General features: G+C 45.7%; 1 protein-coding gene across 6 annotated transcripts in view; it reads right to left on the bottom strand.

The window, feature by feature from the left end:
• The window catches only part of LOC100406723 (myosin-9), a 127,314-nt gene extending 121,280 nt beyond the window's left edge, over positions 1 to 6,034 (bottom strand). For 5 of the 6 annotated variants that reach the window (XM_078339268.1, XM_078339294.1, XM_078339262.1 and 2 more), the window contains exons 1-2: positions 5,784 to 6,034; positions 5,432 to 5,579 (exon numbers count right to left, since the gene is read on the bottom strand). The gene's annotated coding sequence lies outside the window, so the exon portion shown is untranslated. Of the gene's footprint in view, positions 1 to 4,958; positions 5,052 to 5,431; positions 5,580 to 5,783 lie in introns of all 6 variants that reach the window. The other variant, XM_078339264.1, reaches the window with a different exon arrangement.
• Positions 6,035 to 27,560: the final 21,526 nt, after the last annotated feature.

Raw genomic sequence — 27,560 nt, 5'->3', positions numbered from 1 at the left:
TACCAATTCTTTTGACACCATACCACCATATAGAAAGAAGGAACCTTCCCTAATTCATTTTATGAAGCCAGCATCACCCTAATACCAAAACCAAGAAAGGACACAACCAAAAAAGAAAACTACAGACTGATATCCTAAAATCCTTATAGATCAGAAAGAAAGAAAGAAAACTGTTTCTATTTGCAGATGACGTGATTGTTTATATAGAAAATCTCAAGATATCAACCAAAAACTTTGAACTAGTGAGTCTATCAGCATCACAGAATACCATATAAACATGTAAAAATCAATTGTATTTCTACATGCTTGCTAGTATATGTATGCCATATACTAGCAAGGAACATGCAGATACCAACATTTAAAATATAATACCATTTATAATCATTCAAAAAATAAAATATCACTTAAAATTGCTAAAAAAAGAGAAACAGGTTTAAATCTAACAAAACATGTATGGGGATTTTATGATGAACACTACAAAATGCTGATGAATAAATTTAAAGACTATGTAAATAAATGGAGAGACATGTTTCCATGGCCTGGGAGACTTAACATAGTATAGATGTCAGTTCTCCCCAAATGATATGTAGGTTTAACACAGTTCCTGGGAAGATTTCTGCAAGATTTTTTTGTAGCTATGGGCCAGATTATTCTAAAATTTATATAGAAAGACGGACAAACTAGAATAATTTTCAAAATAAACTATTTTGAAAAAGAAGAATATAGTATGAGAAATGAGTCTACCTGATTTCAAGACTTATTACACACCTACAGTAATTGCCAGTACCTTCTGCATTGGCGGAGGCGGAGATACACAGATCATTGGAACAGATTACAGAACATAGAAATTAACTCATACAAATATACCCGTCTGACTTTAAAAAAAGTTATTATTATTTTTTGAGACAGAGTTTCACTCTGTTGCGCAGGCTGGAGTACAGTGGTGCAATCTCGGCTCACAGCAACCTCCACTTCCCAGGTTCAAGCGATTCTAAATAGATATTTTTCCAAATATAAAAATGGTCCACAGACATACAAAAATGTGCACAGCATCGCTAGGGTAAATGCAACTCAAAACCGCAAGTAGCTATCACCTCAAACCTATTAGAATGGCCATTATCAAAAAGGCAAGATGTAACACATGTTGGTGAGGACGTGGGGAAAGGGAACCCTCTTACACTGTGGATGGGAATGTAAATTGGTACAGCCATTAAGGAAAACAGTGTGGAGGCTCCTCCTGAGGGCTTCAGCGCTTCTGAGTAGCTGGCACTACAGACATGTGCCACCATGCTGGGCTAATTTTTGTGTTTTTAGTGAAGAAGTTTCACCATGTCGGTCAGGTTGGTCTCAAACTGCTGACATAAAGTGATCCGCCCACCTCAGGCTCCCAGTGTGCTGGGATTACAGGCATGAGCCACCCTGCTTGGCCAAATACGCCCTACTGACTTTTAACAAATGGGAACAAATGACCCAATAAAGGAAAGGCAACCTTTTCAACAAGTCATGCTGTAATAACTGGACACCCAAAGGCAAAACAACAATGACAACAAAACCTTGAACTAAGTCTCACACTTTGTACAAAAATGAAAACTTAGGAAAACTTTGGAAAAAAGCACGGGGGAAAACCTTTAGAACCTACTGCTGGGGAAAGAGTTCTTACACTTGACATCAACTAAATGATCCATAAAAGGAAAAAGGTGATTAATTAGACTTTATCAAAATGAATAACCATTGCTTTGTGAAAGACTGGTAAGAGGATGGAAAGATACTCTACACAGTGGGAGAAAATATTAGCAAAGCACGTGTCTGAAAAAGGACCAGAATATAGAATACATAAAGAACTCTCAACAGGACATGACTTGCAGATATTTTCTTCCATCTGTAGGCTACCTTTTGGTCTTGTTGATTGTTTTCTTTGCTATGCAGAAGCATTTTCGTTTGCTGTAATTTCACTTAATTATTTTTGCTTTGGTTGCCTGAGTTTTAGCTGTGATATTAATAAAAAAATCACTGCCAAGGTCAGTATCAAGAAACTTCCCCCCGTTTTCTTCTGGCAGTTTTACATTTTCAGGTCTTGTGTCTAGGTCTATAATATATTTTGAGTTAATTTTTATATGATAAAATCTGAGTCCAGTGTTATTCTTTTGCATGTGGATCTAGTTTCCCCTGCATCATTTATTGAAGAGATTCTCCTTTTGTGTCTTCTTAGTGGCCTCGTTAAAAACTAGTTAACTGTATATGCTTGGGTTTATTTCTGGGCTTTCTACTCTTGTTCCATTGGTCTATATGTGTATTTTTATGCCAGTACCATATGGTTTTGATTACTGTAGCTTTGTAATATAATTTGAAATTAGAAAGTGTGATGCCTCCAACTTTTTCTTTCTCAACATTGCGGGAGGGGTTAATATCCAAAATATATAAGGAACTCGCACAACTTAATAGCAAATAAAGAAACAACACAAGTAAATTGATTAAAATACAGGCAAAGAAACAAAATAGATATTTTTCCAATATAAAGACAGTCAACAGATATACAAAAAGGTGCACAGCATCACTACTCATTAGGATAAATGCAAATCAAAGCCACAAGAGGCTATCACCTGAAACCTATTAGAACAGCCATTATCAAAAAGGCAAAATATAACACATGTTGGTGAGGATGTGGAGAAAAGGGAATCCTCTTACACTGTTGGTGGGAATGTAAATGGTACAACCATTACGGAAAACAGTGTGGAGGCTCCTCAAAAATGAAGAATAGAATAAAAGGTTAGAAGTTGCCAGGTATTAAAGAGGGAATGGTGTCAGGAAGGAAGTGGATTATGGCTATAAAAGGACAAACATGAGGAATCTTTGTGAAGATGGAAATATTCTGTATCTTGGCTGTATCAATGTCAATATCCTGGTTTTGGTATCGTACTCTCATTTTGCAAGAGGATACCAATGGGAGAAACTGGGTAAAGAGTGTGTGGAGCTCTCTATGTCTTACAACCACACGAGAATCTACAATATGGGGGGAAGCCAACTAATGAATGGAGAAAAAATGATGGAATTAAGTCAGTCACCATTTGGCAATCATCATCATCATCATCACCATCACCTATTCAGGTGGGAGTGGTCAAAGGATGCTAACGCAAGTGGGTGGAAGTTTGAAGAGAAGAGGACAGTTACATAATCTCAAATTAGCTCCCTGTAAGAAACTTATTAATTACAGAGGAAAAAATTGTTATGGAACAGTGGAGCAACCTGGAAGATGCCATTTCAGCCAAGTGATCAAAGTGCAGCTGCTCACAACTGTGATCCCAGCACTCTGGGAGGGCGAGGCGGGTGGATCCCTGAGCCCAGGAGTTCTAGCCCAGTTTGGGCAATATAGTGAAATCTCAGTCTCTCCAAAACTACCAAAATTAGCCGAGTGTAGTGGCACGTGTGGGTAGTCTCAGTGACTGGGGAGGCTTGAGCCTGGAAGGTTGAGGCTGTAGTGAGCCCTGATTGTATCACTGCCCTCCAGCCTGGGTGACAGAGTGACACCCTGTCTCAAAAGAAAAAACGTTAACATTACCTGTAATGGAACCAGTCGACACCATGAGCTACCCCATAGGAATCGCTGAGAAGAAGAAACCATCTCTCTTGTGATATTCCTACCGGAAGTGCATAAACTGAATCTAATGACGAGGAGACATCAGGCAAAGCCCCAATTAAGGACGTCCCGCAACAGAACGGACCAGCACTCTTTGAGAAAAGTCAGTGTCATGAGATGGGCTCACACGTACACACATGCAGCTGAGGAACTGTTGCAGATCAACAAAGATCGAAAAGAGGTAACAGCTGACCTTGACTGTCTGCCGCGTGGAACAAGCTGTTTGTCAATGTTTGTTGAATGAATGAAATAAAGGAGGTTGAAGTGGTTAGGCTCTGCATCCCCACCCCATCTCATCTTCACCTGTACTCCCCAGGGGTTGAGAGAAGAATCTGGTCAGACCGAAAAGAGGTATCCTGTTATCTTCAAACTTCCACGAACTTGCACTAGCAACCTTTGACCACTCCCACCTGAATAGGTGATGATGATGAGGATGAGGAGGATGACTGCCAAATGGTGACTGACTAATTCCATCATTTGTTTTCTATTTATTAGTTTGCTCCTCCCCCACCCCCCGTGAGGAAGCGCCTTCCCTTCTAGTGCATTGTTTACTTACTTTTATCAGTGGACTCAACTTCCTATCACAGGAAGCTGACCCGTTTCTTCATGTCACAGGAATGCTGTGCATGATCCCGGGTTTGACATTATTGGGACCAATTGGTAAAAGATAATAAGGTTTGTAGGGTAGATAACGGTATTGTATTTATGCTAATTTCCTGATTTTGAGGATTGAATTGTAGTTATATAAGGGGACGTCCTTTTTAGGAAATACGTACTGAAGATTTGGGGGCAAAAGAGGACTACATCTGTAGCCACCTGCAGACGGTTCAGAAGACGAGGCACACACAGGCATATCAAGAGAGAAAAGGGCAGAGGACACGGAGGGCTCTGAGTTTAATGTGCATGTTTTGGAGAATTGGAGGAAGAGACCCTGAGACTTCATCATTCATTATTCTTGCAACTTTTCTCTAAATCTGAAATTATGTCAAAATATAAAATTAGAAGAAAAAAGAAAGAGCACTCACTTAGTGTTCATTCACCTCATACCTACATTGTACCCTCTCCAGACATTCAACCATGAAGTGACTTTTTCCAAAGCCTGAGATGGGCCGTGAGCCAGGGATGTGCTGGAGGGAATGGGGAGATGAATGAACTCCCACCTCCCTCTTTTGGGGTCTGTGGAACGGTGCATGAGACAGACACACACCTTGGGGCTTGCGTGGTCCTTTGTGAGTGTGCAGTAAGGGCGATATCTTTAGAAGAGTTCATGCAGAAGCAGAAAAATATGGCCACATGAATACATTTTCTTTAAAAAATAACTTACATATCGGGAGGCTGAGGCAGGAGAATCGCTTGAACCCGGGAGGCAGAGGTTGCTGTGAGCCAAGATCGTGCCATTGCAGTCCAGCCTGGGCAACTAGAGTGAAACTCCATCTCACACACACACACACACACACCCCTTACATATCAAAGTGCCCTTTGTATAAAGCACTTACAAGTGAGTCCTTTTTTTAATTTCAGAGCTATCACAAGAGTGAGTCATCTTATTTAATTTTTTACACGCATCCTCTGAAGTAGATACGTATTTAATTTTATGAAGATGCGACGTATTTGCAGGAAAGGAAACTGAAGCTTGGAAGGGTAAAGTTACTTGCCCCAAATCAAGGAACTACAAGGAACTGTACATCTGGACGCTGAGCTCTGAGTTTCTAATAGTAATTATATACTTCTAGGATTAGGAAGGGCAGGTCTATAGGCTGAGGAGAAAGTGTCTAGGAAGCTGATGGCCAAATTTACCCGCGTGGCTTTATGCTGCCTGCGTGGATGTGTCTGAAGCGCAGAGCTCCTTGAGGCCTTCCTCTGTGGATCCACTAGAGGGCGCTGCTGGCCCGGTTCAGAAATAGGTTTTTGCCCTTGAATTCAGGTGTGGTCAGGGAAGGAATTGCTGTAAAAGGGAAAGCAGCTTAAGTGTCAGGACTTCTCACCTGTACAGGCCCTTTCTACTTTTGTACCCAATTTTGCATTTATAATTTTGCGTCATTTCCCCATAAGAGGGCTTCCTGAATAAGCTGCAGGCTCTTCAAAGCCGTAGTCCCCCCTGCTTCTGCCAATACTTTGGTAACTCAGGCTGGGGGACTGGGACACTGACCGTCTTGAGCATCATGAAGTGCAGATTTCCAGGGGTATCTCGCTATCCCTTTTCCAGCTGTGGACTCCCGGAGAGCAGAGGCTCCGCCCTGTTTGACCTTGACTGTCTACTGTGTAGAACAAGCTGTTTGTAAATGTTTGTTAAACGAATGAAATAAAGAAGGTTGAGATGGTTAGGCTGTGTCCCCACCCCCATCTCATCTTGACCAGGCGTTGAGGGAGGAACCTGGTGGGAGGTGATTGGATCATGACGGTGGTTTCCGCAATGCTGCTCTCGTGATAGTGAGTGAGTTCTCACGAGATCTGATAGTTTTATAAGGGACTCCTCCCCCTTCACTTCCTTCACAAGCTCTCTGCTTCCCCTTCCACCATGACTGTAAGTTTTCTGAGGTCCCCCCCAGCCATGTAGAACCCTGCATCAATTAAACCTCTTTTCTTTATAAATTAGCCAGTCTCAGGCAATTCTTTATAACTATGTGAAAATGGACTAATACAGAAATAAACAGCCCCCCCAGCACCACCACCGCTGCTTCGATCTTCTCTTTGGGTCTCAGTTTCCCAACTTTAAAGGTGGGAGTGGGCATTGGATTAGAGTTCATCTCTAAGTCTCTTTCCAGTCCGATGTTTAGGATTTCCTCCCTGTCCTCTCTCCTTTTCTCACCTCTACCACCTGTCATTTCATTGTGTTTTATTTTTCTAGTTCTGTTCTCCTCTCCAGCCCATGCCTTCCCATGGCAGAGCCTGCTTGGCTCTGCTAACGCCTTTGGAGGGAGGTCTTGAGCTCTCCATGGGAAGTGGTTTTCTGGGTTTCTGTATTTGAGGAACCAAGGATAGCACTGTTGAATGCAGTGGGCGGGGAAGGGGGAGCGAGCTCAGTCTCTCTTTCTGCAGCACTGAGAAAGGATCTGCTCCCTCCCTCCCTGATCCACCTCTGCCTTCTCCACTAGCTCCACCCCTCCTCCAGGCTTTTCAGGCCACATCAGCCTGGGAAAAGTCAAGGACTTAGATAACAGCCCTATGGTCACTTCTTGGACACTACTTCTGATTTTCCTTCCACTGCTCTGATTTTTTTTTTTTTTTTTTTGCAGTCTCATTCCTGAGCTTGCCCCATAAGTATTGGGGTTCTGCAAGGTTGCACCCTCCGTCTTCTGCCCTCCTTGCCCTTTGAACCCTCCCTAGTAACCTCATTCACTTCCCAGGTGCCTCTCATAGACATCCCTGAGACTGGCACGTCTCTGCAGCCCACACGCCTTCTCTGAGCTCCGGCCCCATCTCCAGCATCATATTGCCCTGGGGCCTCCAACACAAGGCACGCAACAGTTTTATCAGCTCGATGTAGGCAAAATTTATATAAAATCAATCATTTTAAGTTCTGACAAATGCATACTGTAGTGTAACCACCACCACGATCATGGCATAGAACATTCCTTTCTCAGTGGGGGTCTTGCTCTGTTGTTCAGACTGGAAGGCAGTGGCATGATCATAACTCAGTGTAACCTTGAACTTCTGGGCTCAAATCATCCTCCAGCCTCAGCCTCTGGAGTGGCTGGGACTACAGGTGCACGCCACCATGCTCGGCTATCTTTTTAAAAATTATTTTTTGTAGACACAGGGTCTCACTACATTGCCCTGCCTGGTCTTAAAGTCTTGGCCTCCCAAAGTGCTGGGATTACATGAATGAGCTGGAACACCTGGCCATGGTATAGAACATTTCTGTCACCCCGAAGAGCTTCCACATGCCCCATTGCTTCTCTAATCTCTGGCCTCTGGCAACTTCTGATCTGGTCTCCGGCAGTGTGTTTTGCCGTTTCTAGAATTTCATATAAGTGGAATCCTGCAGAAAGTAGTCTTTTGCGTCTGTCTCCTTTCATTCAGCATAATGTTTTTGTGATCCATCCAGGTGCTGTCCTGCATCTGCCCTCCATTCCTTCTTATTACTGAGTAGTGTTCTACGGATGGGTGTACCATAATTCACCTCCCAGTTGATGAGCAAGGCACCAAAATTACAATGGCCCGAGTTTGAAGTTAGCCTCTGCTATGCATTGGCCATATGATCCTGGGTAAACTGTGTAGTGCCTCCAAGCCTCGTACTTCTCAGCTGTACAGTAGGGAGAGTAATACTTTCCCCTCAGGTTGCTGAGAGGATTAGGTGAGCTCAGCTCTGAGGAACACCTTGCTGTGTGTCTGCTACTCAATAGCTGTTTGTCATTAAGGGTGTATTGAACTGTCTGAGCCAGGTGGGGGCATATTCTGCTCTGTTCTATCTTTCTAACAATACTGTAGGCAGATCCTGGAGATTTTTGGCCATTTGCAGCTAAATACTTCAACCCTATATTCCATTTAATGCTCCTTTCTCCCACCCTCCAGCTCAGGCTCGATCCAGTCCCAAGGACCTGCACCAGGACAGGGAGGGGGATGGTTGGGAGCAACGGGCAAGGTGCTAGCTCTTTCTTGGGGCACCTGTGTGGGTTCCTCAGAGATCCCCATGAAGAGCTCTTGTCGGAGCCCTGGACCGCCCCTTAGCCCTCATCGTTGCCATGGGTAGCCCACAGCTTCTTGTCCCTCAGGCTCCCTTGGGTGATGATTAGGATCTTTGGACATGGAAACTGCTCAAGCCTTGGTCTTTCTGTGGTGGGATGTGATGCATCAGTCTCCCAAAGGCAGGTGTGTTCTCTCTGCCTATGGGAGACTGATGCATCTTTGCCTTGCTATAGTGGGAGTGCCTGCTGCTGCACCTCCACCTCCTACCCTGTGCCTCTTTGCTCCCCTTTTCTGTTACACTTAAAGAGCAGATTAGAGAATCTGCTGCAGAAGCACAGATCTAGAGTCCTTTTCTTTCAGGCAGTCCGTAGCAGATGCTGGGGCATGGGTGAGGTCTCCTACCCACATTCCTTGGCTTTGCTAAAGTGCTTGCTCACTGGCTGACCTCCAGGGCAGCCCCTGTATCTCTTTGCCTGAGGGCTTTCCACAGTGGCCAGGATCCCGGCCAGAGTAGTGGGCCTAAGTACCAGGATGACTGGTGAGGGTTGGTGTATATTAATACATACCCAGGTCCCTTGCCCCTGGTGGGATGACTCTCAGGGTGGTCTTCCTCACTGGCTCCCAGCGTTTCACAGCAGGATGACTTCTCTGCTGTGAAACGCTGGGAGCCAGTGAGGAAGACCACCCTCAGAGTCTTCACTGTTATCCACAGTGGTCGATTCTCAGTAACAACACCCTTTTCATTGCCTTTCTTTCTCTAACTCTCTTTCTCATTCCCCTCCAGGAGTTTACCTGGATAATCTCTCAAGTTAGTCACTTGTCCTTGGATTCTTGCCTCAAAGTCTCCTTCTGGGGAACCCAAACTATGTCATAGCCCTAATGTTTCCAAATGGCTTTCTTGAAGTTGGCTCTGGTGGAGGCCACGGCTGCACAGGAGGTACGGAAAAGACACAGCATTCTCGTCATGGTTCAGATACTCCCTTGGCTAGGGAGTCCTCTGGAATTCCTCCAGGTCTTTTGCTGATAAAGGTTGGAGGGGCTTGGGAAGGGGTGATGCCCATGGAGCAGAGGTGCTTCTGTGCTTTCTTGGCTCATCTTGTGTGGCTATGTCACTGTGCTTTTTAGAATGTGAGAGGATTTCATGCCCATTGTCCCTGGTTTGGGGGTTTATGCACAATTTTGGGACAATAGGGAAAAATCTGTTTTTTTTTTAGCACAATACACAGCATTTATATATTAGTTTGCTCAGGCTGCCATAATGAAATACCATAGACAGGGTGGCTTAAATACCAGCCATTGATTTCTCACAGTTCTGGAGGCTGGGAAGTCCAAGATCAGGGTGCAACATGGTTGAGTCTGGTGAGGACCTTTTTCCAGGCTTGTAGACAGCTGCCATTTCACTGGGTCCTCAAAGGCAGAGGGGGAGCTCTGATGTCTCTTTCTCTTCTTATAAGGGCACTAATCCCATCATGAGGACCCCACCCTCACGATCTCATTAAGGCTAATTATCTCCCAAAGGCCCCACCCCCAACTACCATCTCATTGAAAGTTAAGGCTTCAATGTAGGAATTTGGGGTAACAGTATGGTCTGAAGCAGCTTATTGAAATGATGATGACACACCTCTGATTTTACCACTGAAATCTGTTTCTCCTCTTGTATTCCTTACATTGGGAAAAACATTCTTTCCTCCCTGATCCCTCCTCCCCTCGTGTCTAGTTAGGCATGAAGTCTTGTCGATTCTACCACCTCCTAAGTACTGAGTACCAAGTACTTCCTCTCTTCTGTCCTCCACAACTTCTCTAGGCCAGGCCGTCATCCCTCATATTGATCAGGATTGAGTAACAGAAAACGCTGCTCCAGTGCTTACAAAGGGAAAGAACGTATTGATTATGTGGAAAAGGAAGCCTGGGGCGGGCAGTCCAGAACTGGAACAAATGCCCAAAAATGTCATCAGGGACCCTGACCCCTCCTCCTGTTTCTACTCCACTGTCCTCACTGTTGGCATTGGGAACGGTACCAACAGTGGTTCTCATGGTCACAGGGTAGTTGTTGCTTCTCCAAGCATCACTTTCTCATTCCGGCCATAACTCCTAATTGAGAGCCTTTGTCTTTTTGCTGGGGAAGGGAGCCCCTTCCCAGGGTCTGCCATCTGCATTGGCCAGAAGCCATGTCACGTGACTCCCTAGCTGCAAGGGAGTCTGGGCAGGTGAATAACTCCCCAGCCTCTATCACAGAGGGAGGAGCTTGAGCAAGGGGTGTGCAGATGGCTTTGAGTAGCCAGTTCCTGGGAATCGTTACATCATCTCTTACCACAGCTGCCTCCTAACTGATCTTTCCGCCTCCATTTTCACTGGCACATTCTTGTTGACAGCATGTCCATCGATAGGCAGTAAGAAACCATTCTACCTAGCAAGTCAATGACAAGACAAACAGTAACCATAATACCAAAGGCAAGTACTTATTAGGGGTGGAACTCGCATGTGGAACATTCAGTGCTTATAAGGGATACTCATGAAAGCTGCTTTTTATTGTTTCATCTGTCCCTCTAATGCTGGCTGGAGAGGGCTGCCCTTCTCCTGCCCCTGGATAAAAAAACTCTGATGGTCTCCACGACTCTGTCTGTCTTTTGAGGCAAGAGAAAGCCCTATGGTCACTGGGAGGTGCAAAACAGAACCTGGGTCTCTTCCCAAGGTAACACTCCTCCCTCCGCTATCCAGCTGGGACTAGCTGCAGATAGGACTCTGGCTTTGGGAAGGGGGAGAGCCTTTTTCTCTTTTTCACTAAGATCTGCTATTTCTGATGCCTCTGGGGACAGTAGAATATTGAGTAGAGAAGAGCAGAAAGAAGGAAAATGGGTCAGCCCCGTTTGTATGTGCCTGTGAATGTCATCATCTGGCTTCGTGACCTTAGGCTTGATATGAGATGGGAGCTGACTGTCTGCCAGGCACTTGAGTTTTCTGGAGATTCCCTTGCTGCCCTCAACTCCCATCCTGTGCCCCTGGGCACTGCCACCCCACTTCAGCTGCTGGATTTTCCAGAATCTACTCACACAGACACAGAGACCCTCTCAGATGGTTGAGGTCCCCTGGCTGCAAACCCAGGGGCTGCTCCTGAGATGCACATTCATGTACAAATGGTGTATTCAGGAGGTGCTCCCAGGAGAAAGCTATGAGCAAATTGGGACAGACGGAAAGGAAAGGGAGAAAAGCCAAGCAAGGTGGTGAGTTCAGGTGAAGTCCCAGCGTCAGTCTGACTCTGTGGGCAGCTCTGCAGTGTGTATTTGACCTTGGAGTTCTTTCCAACTCAGTGAGGTTGCCTGCCTTTCATATCCCCACACTACATAGTCATTGGTTCAGGGCTGCTTTCCAGAGAGACTCAGCAGGTGCAGCCTTTAGAAGCAAAGGCACACAGGACCCAGTAAGAATCATAAAAAGGCCAGGTGCGGTGGCTCACATCTGTAATCCCAGCACTTTGAAAGGCTGAGGTAGGCGAATCACTTGCGTTCAGGAGTTCAAGACCAGCCTGGCCACCATGGTAAAACTCCGTTTCTACTAAAAATACAAAAATTACCTGGGTGTGGTGGCACATGCCTGTAATCCCAGCTACTTGGGAGGCTGAGGCAGGAGAATTGCTTGAACCTGAGACATGGAGGCTGCAGTGAGCCAAGATTGCACCAGTGCATCCCAGCCTGGGTGACAGAGCAAGACTCCATAGACCCCACCACAAAAAAAAATTATAAAAAAAATACAAGAAGAGCACCTACAGTGTCCCCAATATCATGCTTACTGAGTTCTGGGGGCTGTTTATTTTATTGTCCAAACTTGTTTTTCCAGCGACCATCTCCTCTTGTTTATCTGACCCTAGCTTTCCACCTTTAAAACTTATTTTTTTTTTTTGAGACAGAGTTTCTCTCTTGTTACCCAGGCTGGAGTGCAATGGCATGATCTCCGCTTACTGCAACCTCCGCCTCCTGGGTTCAGGCAATTCTCCTGCCTCAGCCTCCTGAGAAGCTGGGATTACAGGCACACGCCACCATGCCCAGCTAATTTTTTGTATTTTTAGTGGAGACGGGGTTTCACCATGTTGACCAGGATGGTCTCGATCTCTTGACCTTGTGATCCACCTGCCTCGGCCTCCCAGAGTGCTGGGATTACAGGCTTGAGCCACCTTTAAAACTTCTGTCTGAGAGGCTGAGGCCAGCTGCAGTGGAAGGAAAAGGGTATACAGAGAATGTCACTCTTTCTGAGGCCACTGATATACACCCCCCCCACTCTACTCCCCATTCTTCCAACATTTATCACAACTCATCACCATTAACATAAACTTTGACACACACTTTGTGTATTTCCATAATGTCAGCTGCCCATATAGCATCGAGAATATATTTCCCCATTCTAGAGTGCCGGTAACTCAATTTATAGCAATTTATTCCACAAACACAGACAGTAACTCAACTGTTGGGAGAAGGAAAAAAAAAAAAGGATCATACCAAACCACCACTGTCTCATCACTGGAAATCAGAATGGTAATGCATGGAATAGATTTCTGTGAGTAATAGGCTTGGTCGGCAGACGTGCGAGCTGATAAATGCCTTCTAAGTAAATCTCAGCATGAATTACCTGTTCACTCAGACATACATGCACGGAGACTGGAGGCTGTGTGGAAAGATGGCACATGCTGTAACTTCCATTATTCCACACTGATGTTCTTTGTGAATACCTGCAGTCAAAGGAACTGGATATTTTCCGATCACTGTGACAGGTGGCTACCAGTGTGAGTAGAGGCATCCATCCATCCATCCATCCATCCATCCATCCATCCATGCATCCATTCATCCATCCATCCATCCATCCATCCATCCATCCATCCATCCATTCCTCAAGCCTTTGTGAGGCCCCAGGTATGCCAAGCATTGTGTGCCATGTTGAAGGTGCAGAGATGCAGAGATGAATCAGACAAGGTCCCTGCCCTGTGGACTTCAAAATCTGGTGGTGGGGACAGAGCAGTGGGCAGGTCAGGTGGTGAATGTTAGCTCGCTGCAAAAGCTCATGCTCACTGCAACCTCCGCCTCCTGGGTTCAAGTGATTTTCCTGCCTCAGCCTCCTGAGTAGCTGGGATTACTGGTACCCACCACCATGCCCAGCTAATTTTTGTACTTATCACAACAGGTAAGGTTGCAGGCTCTGCAGTCACCAGCAGTGTTGGAATCCAGGGTCTGCTACTAGCTTGGTTGGGGAAGATGCTTCACCTCAGTTTCCTCATCTATAAAATGGGGCTAGAAATAATGTCTACCTAAGGGTGGATGTGAGGATGAGGTGACATAGGATAAAATGCATAGCAGAGGCTGGGCATGGAGGCTCACGCCTGTAATCCCAGCACTTTGGGAGGCCGAGGCGGGCAGATCACTTCAGGTCAGGAGTTCGAGACCAGCATGGCCAACATGTAGAAACCCTGTCCTACTAAAAATAAAAAAATATCTGGGTGTGGTGGCACATGCCTGTAGTCCAGCTGCTCAGGAGACAGGGAGGAGAATCGCTTGAACCTGGGAGGCAGAGGTTGCAGTGAGCAGATACTGTGCTGCTACACTCCAGCCTGGGTGACAGAGCAACACCCTGTCTCAAAAAAAAAAAGGAAAAAGTACATAGCAGAGAGCCTGATTATAGAAAGTAAGTGCTCGGTAAATGTCAGTTGATATCCAGGAGACCAGAGAGGTACCAGTGGGTGAAACGGGAAGATTTTATTAAGGAGGACACCAGCTCAGAGGATAAGCATCCCAAGTCTGAGCTCCAGAGAAAGAAAATCGGGTACTTTTAGGATGAGGTAGCAGCTTTACAGAAGCCAGAACAAAGAACAGTTAATTAATTTGCAACATGTCTTGTGATGTACGTTACATTTGAAAAATAGCATTTTGAGAAATGCATTGTACATTCTTTGGATGTCATCTTGCCCTGTGACCTTGCAGCTGGTTAGCAAGAAAAACAGGAGCCTTGAGATGCCTGGGAACTTTGCTGAGAACATGGGGAGAACAGATAAGGGAGGTTTTACAGGGAGTTAGTTAATTTTAAGCAGAGCTGGGGGTTACAGCACACAACACAGCACGATTTATTATATGGTAACTACAAATTATAAGGTTTTATTTTTCCTATTATTGCTATTTAATTCCCTTCCTCAGCGCTGTTACTGACCTCCATACACAGCTCAATGGAAGGAGAGTCAGGAATATTTTTGTTGTACACACTTCAGGCGGGCGACAGTCCAATGACCACAACCAAGGAAGATTTCCCGCGGGGATTTCATTGCCTGCAACAAGGAATGAGGACGTTGGGGACAGTGCCCAAAGCAGTGCCTCCCCAAACAGAGGTGCAAACAGGGCATTAATTAGGCTGATTAGCTGATCCTTATACATACAGGTGCACTTGCCAATCGTGCTTTTACGGCGGACATCGCATCTGCAGAAAATGACCAATAAGCTCCTCCCTGGGTGGGGGTTTTAGTGTGGTGATGAGGAGGATTCCCCAAAGTTTACTCCGATTCGGGCATCTCCGGGTCCTACCAGTTTTTGTGTTTCTGGAGTTAGGCTTCTTTTTGAAATTTTTTGAAACAGCAAACACTCAAGGTGCAACAGTTAAAAGTGGGTACTTTTTCACAGTGGGTCTCCCCAAATCCAGGGTCCCTGGGTTACGTTTTGGTGGAGGAGGTGATGCCCACTGAGGGATTTGAACCCGTGTTGGTACACCTGAGTCAGGACTGAAGTGCACATGAACGAGGCTCAGAGTGAGCGGGAGCTGAAGCAGCAGACATTTATTTTCTGTGGTTCTCAGCGCTAGAAGTCCATGATCAGGGTTGTGGCCATTTCTGTTTTTGGTAAGGACTGTATTCCTGGCTTGTACACAGCTGCCTCTTGCTGTGTTCTTGCACTGCCTTTCCTCTGTGCGTGTGCAAACAGAGATTAAGATCTATGTGTCTCTTCCTTTCTTTTACCTTTTTTTTTTTTTTTTAAATGGACTTTTGCTCTGTCACCCAGGCTGGAATATTGTGGCACCATCTTGGCTCACTGCAACCTCCATCTCCCGGGTGCAAGTGATTCTCCTGCCTTAGCCTCCCAAGTAGCTGGGATTACAGGCACCTGTTACCATGCCCAGCTAATTTTTGTATTTTTGGTAGAGACAGGGTTTCACCATTCTGACCAGGCTGATCTTGAACTCCTGACCACAGGTGATCTGCCCACTTTGGCCTCCCAAAGCACTGGGATTGCAGGTATGAGCCACCGTGCCCAGCCCCTTCTTCTTCTTCTTTTTTTTTTTTTTTTTTAGCAGAATGTCTGAAGTGAGAACAAATTCTTTATCTTTTTTTTTTAAGACAAGGTCTCACTCTGTTGCCCGGGCTGGAGTGTGGTGGGGCAATCACAGCTCACTGCAGCCTCAACCTTCTGGGTCCAAACAATTCTCCTACCTTGGCCTCCTGTGTGGCTAAGACTACAGGTGAATGCTGCCACACCTGGCTTATTTTTAAATTTTGTGTAGAGATGGGGTCTCACTATGTTACCCAGGCTGGTCTTGAACTCTTGCCAAAAGTGATCCTCCTGCTTCACCCTCCCAAAGTGCTGGGATTACAGGAATGAGCCATGGTGCCCACCCTCTCTTACTTCTTTTTTTGAGACAGAGTCTCATTCTGTCATCCAGGCTGGAGTGCAGTGGTGCAATCTTGGCTCACTGCAACCTCTGCCTCCCGGGTTCGAGCAGGAAGGGAAGCATCCCAAGTAGCTGGGGCTATAGGCACGTACCACCACACCTGGCTCCTTTTTTGTATTTTTAGTAGAGATGGGGTTTCACTGTGTTAGCCAGGATAGTCTCGATCTCCTGACCTTGTGATCTGCCCACCTCAGCCTCCCAAAGTGCTGGAATTAGAGGCATGAGCCACTTCTCCTGGCTAGCCTCTCTTCTTATAAGGAAACCAATCCTATCAGATAAGGCCCTGCCCTTCTGACCCTAATCACCTTCCTAATGATCTCATCTCCAAATACGGTCACATTAGGGGTTAGGGCATCAACATATGAATTTTGGGAGGACCCAAACATTCAGTCAATGACAGAGTCATTGGAAAACTGTGGCACATGTTTCCCTACTTACTAGCTGTGTGACCTTAGGATCTATACAATTAGGTCATTAGGCCAATAGTGGCTGACTCTTGGGACGTTTGTATGGATTAATCCAGGGAACATGTTGTGTTGGAGTGACAGGAGATGTTGAAGCATGGGGTTGTTTAGGAAAATGATGGGGCAGGACATGGCTCACAGCAGCAGGAGGAGAGCAAAATGGGTGCAGGAACATTTTTGGCACCCACGAGTGATGAGGATGTCCCAGTGACATGCAGAGTCTCTGGAGAAGTCTGCGCATACTCACGTGTGTGCAGAAATTCTAACTGAAGCTGTCCAAGACTTCCGCATCTGTTGTGGCAGATAACCCATCCTGCAAGAGCTGTGGGGGCCTTTTGTACCAAAAGATGTTGTGTGTGCCACCAGCCAATCGAAATGAGACATCGCACATCTCATCAGTCCTTTCTCAATTCAGTACATTCTGACTCCTTCCTTAGCAGGAGTATGAATGCAACATGACAAAGAAAATTGGATGAGCCAAGACCAGACAACAAGCCTACCTGAGATCCATGAACCTCAGAAATGCTCTGTAGTAGCCGGGCTTACAGCATGGCAGTAGTTGTGCATGGAAGAGTCATCCTACACAAGACTGGTATCTCAAAGCTATCACTTCCAATTGACTATCGACAATGTTAAAAATCTCATAACTCATATGAATTGTAGGCCACCTTGTGTCCAGACTCAGGGCTGCAAAGAAACCTCAGTCTAGACTTCAAAAGCAACTGAAAAGTCGATTTAATTTTTTAGTATGGTCCTTTTAAGAATGGTGCAGGGGATTTATATAAAAAGGCAAGACAAAACCTTAAACTCCTTTATCCTTCTTCCTCATCCTTTCAGTATTTCCCTCATATAAAGCCTTCTTTACTCTCTCCTCCCAGCTTCCCCCCCTCCCATGTAGTTCAATTACTTATTTATTGATTTAAATTTTTATTGTGTCTGTTTTATGTGCCAAGATCTGTGACGGACAAGATAGAACAGAGTCATGGCTGTTGCTTCTTCAAGTTGATACCCTTTGGGGTTATGGGTATCTAGTATCTTTTCCACTCTCCCCTGGAAGATTCCTAAAAGCCACGGGTCTTACATGAAATCGATACTTTGAAAAGGATCATCAGGACAAGAAAAACAGGTCTTACATTTGCTTACATTTTATTTTATTTTGTTTTGAGATGGAGTTTTGCTCCTGTTGCCCAGGCTGAAGTACAATGGCACCATCTCGGCTCACTGTAACCTCAGCCTCTGGGTTCAAGCGATTCTCTTGCCTCAGCCTCCTGAGTAGCTGGGATTACAGGTGTGCCTCCCCCACTACCACGCCCAGCTAATTTTTGTATTTTTAGTAGAGACGGGGTTTCTCAGTGAGCTGAGATCGTGCCATTGCACTCCAGCCTGGCAACAGAGCAAGACTCCATCTCAGAAAAAAAAAAAAAAAAAAAAAAAGAGTAAGGACGTTGTTAGTGAACAGGAAGATAGATACTTCCAGAACTGCTTCAACTACTCAGTGATGTCCTAGACCCAGATCTTTATCTGTCTGCTCCATCATTCTCAGCATGCTAGGTGATGACTCCTAAGTGAGGCATCAGGTCCTCACCGCAATGACCCAGCAGTAAGGAAGAGGGTGTCTGTCTCTTACTGGGGAGAAATCGCTTTCCCAGAAGCACTCAGTAGACTTCCCTGAGCATCTCATTTTCCAGAACTGGGTCAAATGCCCATTCCTGGACCTAGTATCTGGGAAAGCGAGATAAGATTGCGTGACTGTTTTGGACTGTATCATAATTCATGTCCCGAGGCTGGATACGTTGCTACTAGAATAAAACCGATGTTTTATTAATAAGAAAGAAGGGAGAAATGACAACTAGAGAGGCCACCATCGGTAGCTGCCAGGTCAATACTGCCTGTCAACAGGGGGTTTTTATGACCTTTTCCCCACATTAAGCCTGCATATCAGGCCTCTTCTTTCAGTCTGGCAGGAGCTAGAAGGAACTTTTTCTCCCTCTGGCTGATAGCTGTGGTCACCACCAATTCCCAGTGCATTGTGGAATGCAGGGCAGTGCATCTGATGATAACAGACCTCCAGTTCTCAGGGTTGGGACCCCTTTGGCCATGTCTTTTCTCCCTAATTCAAATGAAAAAAAATCCACAGGTGTTATAAAAGGATGGCAGACCTCCGTCTAATGAGCCAGTCAATGTCAAAATCTGGCTTGTCATCGTCTGCAGTGTTAAACTGGAAAAAGAACTTAACTCTGTGAGCTTCAATCGCCTTATCGGTAAAATGAGGGTAATAACAACATCTACCTCTTATGGGTAATGTGAAGATTGAATAAGAAGCCACATGCTAAGCACCTAGCATGGTGCCTACTGTGTAGTGAGTCCTTCCTATAGCAGTCAGGCATCTGCCGAAATAATGCCGAGTAACAAACAGTCTCCAAACTTGCTGGCATACAGCCACAAGCAGTGACTTTTGCACGGTCCTGTGGGTCAGCTGTGGTTTTGCTGGGCTCTTGTGGGGTTGGCTGGGCTTGGCTCCAGGTTCAGGCCTGTTGTACATGTCCATATTCTGGTACTAGCAGCTCCAAAGACAGGCTTTTCTCAAGGCACTAATGGAGCACGAGAAACCAGGCCAAACCACGCAAGTACATTGAAAGTCTCTGTCCATTTCATGTCCGCGCACAATCTGCTGGCCAAGGCGAGACACACAATGAGACTAAACGTCGATGGGTGGAGAAATATACTCCATAGGGAGGCCCCGTGGAATCATACAACAAAGGGCATGCACTTGTATACATGGAGAGTGGGAAGAATTGTGAACAATAATGGAATCCATCTCAGTGGAACAGCACTATTACCCCTTGCGTGCAAAAAATAAATGCTTGTTTTAAGGCTCTGAGTTTAGGGGTTAATTGTGCAGCATTATTGCTGCAGAAGCATGACTGATACACACCTTTTCCTCCTTCCCGCGGCATCAAAGCAGGAAAATGTGTACTTCTCATTGTCTGTGCTCTAAGCCCCACTCGACGGTGTGACCCTTGGAGGGTCCAGGGGAGGGATCCCTGGTTCACAGCCACCCCTCTTAGACACAGGTCACCGCTCAGCGTTTTTTTACAGTAGCCAGTCACATGAGACAGAAATTCACTTCGAACTAGTTTGGGCAAAAAAGGAATGTTTTGGCTCAGATGACCATAAGGAAAATAGGGGCTTAGTCGTGCTTCAGGAGCAATAGAAACGGGGGTTTTGGATGCCGCAAGGACTCTCTCCCCATCCTATTTTTGTTGTATTTGTTTGTCAGCTTCATTCTCTCAGACTGGCTTCATCCCAATGACAGTAGTAGAGACTGTCATTGCTTAATTTCATCACCAGAAAGGGGCTGAGATTTGTTTTCCCTGCCCAGCTTCTGAGGGAAGGGTTCTGATTGGTTTGGTGTGAGTCAAAGGCCAACTCTGGGCCAGTCCCTGACCAGGGTGGTGGGCTCCTACACTAATCCATTTGAAGTTATGGCAGGAGCAGAAGGCTGAGCAAGTAGCAGCTCCCTTGGTTGGGTGGTGTGGAAATGTCCTCCAGGAGGTAGCTGTGATTTCAGACAAAGTAATGTGCTCCCACCTACTACCTTCTGAAGCCCTCAAACTTAAGAGTGCATTGAGAAATGGAAAGACCTTTTTTTTGAGATGGAGTCTTGCTCTGTTGCCAGGTTGGAGTGCAGTGGCGCAATCTTGGCTCACTGCAATCTCTGCTTCTCAGGTTCAAGCGATCCTCCTGCCTCGGCTTCCTGAGTAGCAGGGACTACAGGTGTGCACCACCATGCCCAGCTAGTTTTTTGTATTTTTAGTAGAGACGGGGTTTTACCGTGTTGGCCAGTATGGTCTTGATCTCTTGACCTCTTAATCCGCCCGCCTTGGCCTCCCAAAGTGTTGGGATTACAGGTGTGAGCCACAGCACCTGGCCGGGGGGACCATCTTTGACTTGTCAGCAGCACCCATTTAATTATTGTTAAAAACTTTCTTCTTCTAAAGCTAATATCTGGGGTTTTCTAAAGGACTATGCAAGTGTTTTAACCAGGGGACTCCTGGGGACTTCAATTGGGACTTGCTGCCAAGGACCTATTCACTGCATTTGGAAACTATTCTGGCCTGAAAACCCACTTGCTACTGCTAACAATGCTCTCTCTCCTTTCCTTCTTTCCAGAAAGGACAATTCACTTTTTCTTTCTAGATGATATCTGGTGTGTGGCTTCATGCTATGATTCAGTCCAGAGAATGGTTCAGACTTTCTCAGTGGGGTGGGGAGCCGGATGGACTTGTTAACAGAGTGAGGTTTAGCTGGGAAGCGACAGGAATGCACACTGAGCTACTGCAAATGGGCGCGCCAAACTACCATCCACATGAACTTCCTGCTATCAACGGAGTGTTTTTGTTCTCCCCTCTGCATGACCCCTGCCCACTGGAATTAGTGTCCTTATCAAAGAGATGCCAGAGAGATCTCTTGTCTCCTCTGCTGTGTGAAGATAACAGGGAGAAGACAGCCATGTAGGAACCGGGAAGTGGGTCCTCACCAAACACCAAATCTGCCCACACTTTGATCTAGGACTTCCCAGCCTCCAGAACTGTGAGAAATACATTTCTGTTGTTTATAAACCACCTGGTCTATGGCTGTTTGTTATAGCAGCCCAAATAGACTAAGATATGTCTCCAAAATGCCCCTTTGGAGAGGGTCATGTCTTAGGTCCCAGCTGCACCTAGCTTGTTTCCCTAGAGCAGCTGATAAAGGCAGACATCTGGAAGCAGAGCCTCTGCTAAAGTGAAGTCTGCACTGGATGTAAGGACAGGCGGCTGCAGGGGCCAGGATGTTGTCTACTAGACCAGCAAGTCTCAAATGCACATTAGGATCATTTGGGAAGTTTATAAAAATCCCAGTGCCCAGGCTGAACCCCATGCCAGCTACATCAGAGTCTCTAGGAATAGGGTCCAGACATCAGACATTGGACATCAGATGCCAGACATCTCTAGGAGTGGGATCCAGACATTAAAACTCCATCGGTGGTTCCAATGTACAACCACATTTGAGAACCTTGATCATTCTATAGAGAGGTCAGCAAATATCTTCTTGGCGAAGGGCCTGATAGTGGATATTTTCAGCTTAGGCCATGAGATCCCTGATGTGAATACTTAACTCTGCTGTTGTTGTTAAAATAAATGACTGAGGTTGTGTTTGTTCATTCATTTGTTTTTTGAGACAAGGGTCTTGCTCTGTTGCGGAGGCTGGAGTACAGTGGCTCACTGCAGCATTGACTTCCTAGGCTCAAGCATTCCTTCCACCTCAGCCTTCCAAGTAGCTGAGACCACAGGTCAGTGCCACCATGCCTGGCTAATTTTTTAATTTTTTGTTGCAACAGGGTTTCATTATGTTGCTCAGGCTGATCTCGAACTTCTAGGCTCAAAGAATTATCCCATCTCAGCCTCCCAGTGTGCTAGGATTACAGGCATGAACCACCATGTGTGGCCGAGGTTGTGTTCTAATAAAACTTTATGTACAAAATAGGTGATAGGCTGGGTTTGGCCTGTGGGATCTAGTTTGCTGACCCCTGTCTGTTGTTTGGGTTATAAGCATCACCTGGGAGCTTGTTGGAAATGCAGTCTTGGACCCCATTCAGACCTATGGGACTAGCTTCTTTATTTTAATGGGACACTCCAAATTGGTTTGTATGTACATTGAAGTTTATAATGCACTAATCCAGACCAGCAGTTCTCAAAGCATGGTCCCTAAGTCAGTACCATCAGATCTCCTGGGAGCTTGTTAGAAATGCAACCCTCAGATTTACATCAGACCTGTCGATTCAGAAACTGGATGACTCTGGGGTGCCTTAAATGTTGAGAACCACTGATCTAAACAAGTGATTCTCAAACATTAACTCATCTGAAGAGGTTTAAATAATCCCCAGGCTTAGGCCTCACCTTGGACCAATTATCGGAATGTCTGTGATACAGACCTAGGCATCAGTATTAAAAAAAAAATTATCCAAGCAATTCCAAGGTGCAGGTGAGTTTGAGAACCAGTGCTGTAGGAAGAATGGGTTTATCAGGAGTGTGGTTCCCTAGCCCCACTTTAGTGCAGCAGGCAGTATCAGAAAGGCGCACCCTGGGTAGCAGGCCTGTGGCAGACACTGTTGGCTGGGGAGCCAACAGCTGCTCCTAAATTATTTTCCTTCTGAGAGAAACCATGTGCTTTAGTAGATGCTGGGTCCCTTCTCAGCCTCAGGGAGGAGATCATGATTAGCCAGGCTGGTGAATGGTTTAGGCATGGATGTAGGAGTCAATCTTGGCCCAAGAAACTGAGAGCAAGTCTGCTGTAGGGAACTCCTTTGTTTTTGCCAGATGCAATATGTGATGCCTGGAAGTGCTGCAGACTTTTCATGCCCATGGGTCATGCTGAAGCTCAGAGAGCAGGAAGAAAGTACCTGAATCCTTGAAGATGATGTTGAACCACTGAGTTACCTGACCCTGGAGAAATATTTGAGACTGGGTAATTTATAAAGAAAAGAGATTTAATTGCTTCACAGTTCTGTATGGCTGGGGAGGCCTCAGGAAACTTACAATCATGGTGAAAGGGGAAGCAAACATGTTCTTCTTCACATGGCCATGGGAAGGAGAAGAATGAGAGAAGTGTAGAATGAAGTGGGGGGAAAAGCCTCTCCCCAAACCATCAGCTCTTGTGAGAACACACTCACTATCATGAGAACAGCATAAGGGAACCACCCTCATGATCCAATCACCTTCCATGAGGTCCCTCCCCCAACACATGCAAATTATAATTCAAGATGAGATTTGGGTGGGGACACAGAACCAGATCATATCATCCTCTAAGCCACTTTCAGTTGGGTCTTCCGTTAACTGTAGCCCAGAGCATCCTAACAGATTTGGGGAATAATCACCGATTTGTGATGTCAGGATTATAGAGGTTTTTCTGAAGGTTTGCCACAGCCATCTGTGGGTGGGTCAGTGAAGAAGAACTAAGACATATTGAACACCTACCTTGGGCCAACACCTTTTTCTTCTGTGATCTCATGAAGCCCTGCAACGGAAGCTTATTGTTTCCATTTCATAAGCAGGATGTAGAAAGTTTGCCATTTACTTCAAGCGAATACAAACTCTGGTCTTTTAAATTTCAATGTCTACACACAGAAGCTTCCTTTCTCTTCTGATGAGACTGTAGGATTTTAGACTGAGGCTCCTGGTCACAGAGAGCCTGGGCTGGTAGGCAGTCCTCCCAACCCCTGCGAAAGCATTTAGTCACAAGAAACAATGCAGGTATCTTGTTATCATAAGTGGAATGCAGGTAGAATTTTTCTTGGAAAGTAGGCAATACTCTAGTTACACAAGTCGGCAGCAGGGAAGATTCAGGCAAGGTGTGTGGGCAACTGGAGGTTGCATCCTAAAATAAGGCTCGAGGCTGCTGTCTCCTGGGCATTCCCTGCACATCTCATAAGAGTACACATTCTGGTTCAGAAGGTCTTGGATTCTGCATTTCTAGCAAGCTCCCAGATGATGCTGCCAGCCTGGGGACCACACTGAGTTTCAAGCGCTTACATTCTCCCTGCTGAGGCTCAGTTCTCACTCTGTGTCTGTTTTGGTGGGGGCTGAACTCACAGCAGGGGCAGAGTTGTGGGGCGAGGAGAGCCCTGTGGTTTAGGATCCCAGCAAGAAACCAAGACTGGTTTTTTGGTGGGGCCCCAGGACTAATCTCATGCCACCATTGAAAATGGTTTCTGGAATTCCTGTCAGGGAATCACCTCCAATCCAGTTCAGCCATCTCTGCGGGGAAGTGAGAAGGAAATTCAGAGAAGGGTCCTTTGTGGATGGGTCTTTTGTTTCAGAAGTAGTATTGGCCTTGGGGGCAGTGTAAAATGTTGAAAAATGTGTGTGTGTGTGTTGGAGGCATCTGTTCATGTATGTAGGTGTGCATGTGTGCACTCAAGCAGGCATTCATGTGTGCAGTGGTGATGTGGCAGGGTCTTTCTAGGTCTCTGGCTCTAGCCTTGGACAACCCACTCTTATTTTTCTGATTCTTCATTTCCTCATCTGTTAAATGGGGGTGAATGGTCACCTATTGGGCTTCTTATAAGGATTAGATGAAATCTAAGGGAAACTGCTTTTTAGACTATAAGAAGCTACCAGGAATGTGGGGGAAGATTATGTGTGTTTTCTCATTCACCACACCCTCCAGAACCTTCTCCTCTGAACCAGCAGTTCCTCACCAGGTGTTCCTAGAGGCAGTGTTGGCAGGAGATGCTCTCGGAACTTCTGAGTCATGGCTGACTTTCGAAAATGCACAGCTTTGTTGCCTTCCAGCTGCTGATGGCATTCTGTCTTTTTCAGGTGGATTCCTTGGCCCTTGTGCAGGGCTGCGATAATGAGTTGGGGGAAGGAAAGAAAGCTGCTGAGGCTGGCTGGACTGGTGACTGGTTTATGCTGGGAAGAAAAAGAAGCATAGAGAAATAAAGCTCTTAAGGAAGATATTTTGGAAAGACACAAACATCCTCTTAAGGAAAAGACTGCATTTAAAATTAAGGCATTCATGGCAGGCTGGGAGCATGGCTTCCCCACAGTCAGTGTCTTCCCACCTCCTCTCTTCTTAGGGCATCCAGGCTTTGCTCAAGGGGTGGGTGCCCAGGTGCTTCAGGTTCTTCCCTTTACTGGAGGGACGGGAATGCTGATTGGTATAAACTGAACACAGAATTCCATTCCCTTGGCCAGTGATGGGTTGAGGCACAGGCATGTGACTCAAACTGCCCAATGAGGCTGCTGGAGGCTACTGGGCAGGTTTTCCTCATCCCTATAAAGGGGCAGAGGGCAGAGACTTGTCCTTCCTGTCCTAGGGCACTGTCACATGAAGGCACAGTGCTTTGGGTGGTAAACCTTGTAAGTGTCCACATAGTGCCATCTCTGCTGCCACACAGAGTGCACAAGCAGGGGCAGCATGGTTGGCTACCTCCTTGTAGATTTCAAGGAATGCCCTAGAGAGACTCAGGGCCAAAACGGAGAACTGCTGCAGAACAATGCCTGTGAGATTCCCCACGAGGGCAAAGCCCAGCAGAACCATGGGGTGGGGCTGACCCTGAGAGCCCAGACCAGTAGAGCCATCAGCCAGGGATTCCTCTCTGGAAGAGCCATGGGCATGCAACTCCAATCAGTAAGAGCTGCTGCATGGGCTGTACCCAGAAAAGTCATGGGGGGCAGGACAACTTGGAATCTTGGGAGCCTAACCCCTGCCCCAGTGTGTTCCAAAGACACAGAGTCAAAGATTCTTCTCCAGCCCTGAGACTTGATGTTGTTTGCCCTGTTGGGGTTTGGTCTTACATGGGACAAGCTATTCCTTTTTTCCTTCTTATTTTTCCTATTTAGAATGGGAATGCCTATCCTGTGCTTGTCCCATGCTTGTGTTTTAGAAGCAGACAGCTTGTTTGATTCAGTGGGCTCATAGTTGGGGAGAGATTTGCCTCAGGATGAATTATACCTGAGTCACACACAGATCTGATTTAGATGCTGCTTAGATGACACTTTGGACTTCGACTTTAAAGTTGATGCTGGAAAGAAGTGAGATTTTTGGGGCTATTGAGATGAAATATATTTAGCGTGTGGGAAGTGCATGATTTTGGGGAGCAGGGGTGGAATGCAATGGCTTGATGTTTGTGTCGCTCCAAAATTCGTATGTTTTTTTTTTTTTAATTTTTTATTGGATTTTAGGTTTTGGGGTACATGAGCAGAGCATGCAAGACAGTTGCGTAGATACACACATGGCAGTGTGCTTTGCTTTTCTTCTCCCCTTCACCCACATTTGGCTTTTCTCCCCAGGCTATCCCTCCCCACATCCCCCTCCCACTGGCCCTCCCCTTTTCCCCCCAATAGACCCCTGTGTTTAGTACTCCCCTTTCTGTGTCCATGTGTTCTCATTTTTCATCACCCGCCTATGAGTGAGAATATGCGGTGTTTCATTTTCTGTTCTTGTGTCAGTTTGCTGAGGATGATGTTCTCCAGATTCATCCATGTCCCTACAAACGACACAAACTCATCATTTCTGATTGCTGCATAATATTCCATGGTGTATATGTGCCACATTTTTCCAATCCAGTCTATTATCAATGGGCATTTGGGTTGATTCCAGGTCTTTGCTATTGTAAACAGTGCTGCAATGAACATTCGTGTACATGTGTCCTTATAGTAGAACGATTTATAGTCTTTTGGATATATACCCAGTAATGGGATTGCTGGATCAAATGGAATTTCTATTTCTAAGGCCTTGAGGAATTGCCACACTGTCTTCCACAATGGTTGAACTAATTTACACTCCCACCAACAGTGTAAAAGTGTTCCTTTTTCTCCACATCCTCTCCAGCATCTGTTGTCTCCAGATTTTTTAATGATCGCCATTCTAACTGGCGTGAGATGGTATCTCATGTGGTTTTGATTTGCATCTCTCTGATGACCAGTGACGATGAGCCTTTTTTCATATGATTGTTGGCCTCATATATGTCTTCTTTCGTAAAGTATCTGTTCATATCCTTTGCCCACTTTTGAATGGGCTTGTTTGTTTTTTTCCTGTAAATGCGTTTGAGTTCTTTGTAAATTCTGGATATCAGCCCTTTGTCAGATGGGTAGACTGCGAAAATTTTTTCCCATTCTGTTGGTTGCCAATCCACTCTAGTGACTGTTTCTTTTGCCGTGCAGAAGCTGTGGAGTTTCATTAGGTCCCATTTGTCTAATTTGGCTTTTGTTGCCAATGCTTTTGGTGTTTTGTTCATGAAGTCCTTGCCTACTCCTATGTCCTGGATAGTTTTGCCTAGATTTCCTTCTAGGGTTTTTATGGTGCCAGGTCTTATGTTTAAGTCTTTAATCCATCTGGAGTTAATTTTAGTGTAAGGTGTCAGGAAGGGGTCCAGTTTCTGCTTTCTGCACATGGCTAGCCAGTTTTCCCAACACCATTTGTTAAACATGGAATCCTTTCCCCATTGCTTGTTTTTGTCAGGTTTATCAAAGATTGTATAGTTGTATGTATGTTGTGTTGCCTCCGGTGCCTCTGTTTTGTTCCATTGGTCTATATCTCTGTTTTGGTACCAGTACCATGCTGTTTTGATTACTGTAGCCTTGTAGTATAGTTTG

Source organism: Callithrix jacchus, chromosome 1 (genome assembly GCF_049354715.1).
Source record: "Callithrix jacchus isolate 240 chromosome 1, calJac240_pri, whole genome shotgun sequence".
Lineage (NCBI taxonomy): Eukaryota > Metazoa > Chordata > Mammalia > Primates > Cebidae > Callithrix > Callithrix jacchus.
Note: the sequence above shows the minus strand (reverse complement) of the source record. Positions and strands in the feature narration are given on the sequence as shown.